Source organism: Aptenodytes forsteri, unplaced genomic scaffold (assembly GCF_000699145.1).
Source record: "Aptenodytes forsteri isolate BGI_AS27 unplaced genomic scaffold, ASM69914v1 Scaffold142, whole genome shotgun sequence".
In the NCBI taxonomy this organism is placed as follows: domain Eukaryota; kingdom Metazoa; phylum Chordata; class Aves; order Sphenisciformes; family Spheniscidae; genus Aptenodytes; species Aptenodytes forsteri.
Genome location: NW_008794598.1, coordinates 2,971,554 through 2,972,956, shown reverse-complemented (window position 1 = coordinate 2,972,956; position 1,403 = coordinate 2,971,554).

Genomic DNA, 1,403 nt, shown 5'->3' with positions numbered 1-1,403 from the left:
TAAATTGAAGCAATAGAAAAGTCACCTGATTTCTCAGGAAAGACCTTCATTATGTTTGAATAACAACTGCCAATACGCCACTCTTTAAAAGCAGCATTTGTTACTCTGAAGTGTCATTACAGTGCACTTCCTCCAAAGTAAGTTTTGCATCTTAGAACTTTGCCTCCAAATTGTATTCAAACCTGAAATGTGTTCAAATAACTGCATATCTGCTATAATCAAGTTGATCAGACATTTTTTTCAATATGATATCAACATGCCGAAGGTCTTCCTAATATGTTATCTTGGAAGGTTAAATAAAAGCAAATTTAGTAACACTGAACAATTACCGAAAACTTTGGCTATTTATGTACTTGCATTACATACCAGCATTTTTTTTTTTAAAACACAATGGCATTAAGATACTCTTATTATAAGGTATTATTTTCAAAAAAAGTTAGACTGAGAAGCTATTCTCTCCCAGGCAAGTTTACCCAACCGTAACGAGAGCACCAAAGCGGTGTACGATTACAGTTGTCTCTAAAAGACCGTGTCTAGAAAAAGTCTCCAGTGTAGGAAGTTAGACACTCACTACAACATAACTTGCTTTGTCTCTTGACTTGGTACTATATATATATGTGTGTGTATATATATATAAGAAATGCAATTCTGTTCTGGAAAGAGTAACTGAAAATGTTATCTCTGCTACTTTCAATGTAATTTTTACCACTGACGGTTCTACTAAAATTACAGGAAAGTAAAATGGAATCCATTCCAGAGTTGAAGAGTAAGTTAACTGACATGACTGTCTGCTCAGTCTGCCCCAAGCAGAGATGTCAGAGCTGCTGTCGTACAAAAAACACCGCAGACATCCTGCCGATTTGCAAAGAACCCAGGTTCACCTAAAAATTCAATTGAGGAGTAAACACTAAAGGCATCAGAAAAAGTCACTTTCCAAAACAGATGTGCACTTTTTAAAAATAAACAGGCCAACTGTCACACCTTACCGCAGCTGATTAGGTTGCTTAAGTTCTCTAAAATTTAACTTAAACTTCCCTCCCCTGACTCTCTCTGAGCCATAGACAAAAAGCTGCAAGGACCAGATTCTCAGCCGGTGTAAGTTAGACCAGTTGCAGTGAAGCCAACAGATCTCTTCTGATTTACAAGCTTCTGGCATACGATTCAAATCTGCCATCGGCTCGCTCAAAGATTCTCAAAATTCCCAAGACAAAGTCTCACGCTGGTTAATGATCCCTATTCAGAGTCATTTCAGTCCCAGATTAATTCCAGCTGTCCTAATATACATTAGAGGAGACAACCACTATCCTTACCATACATGTTGCTAGAATTTTCCCATTTATTCATCTCTATGATTAAGAATATACTTCTCTAAAAATGGGATGGGGGGGGGGGGGGGGGGAATA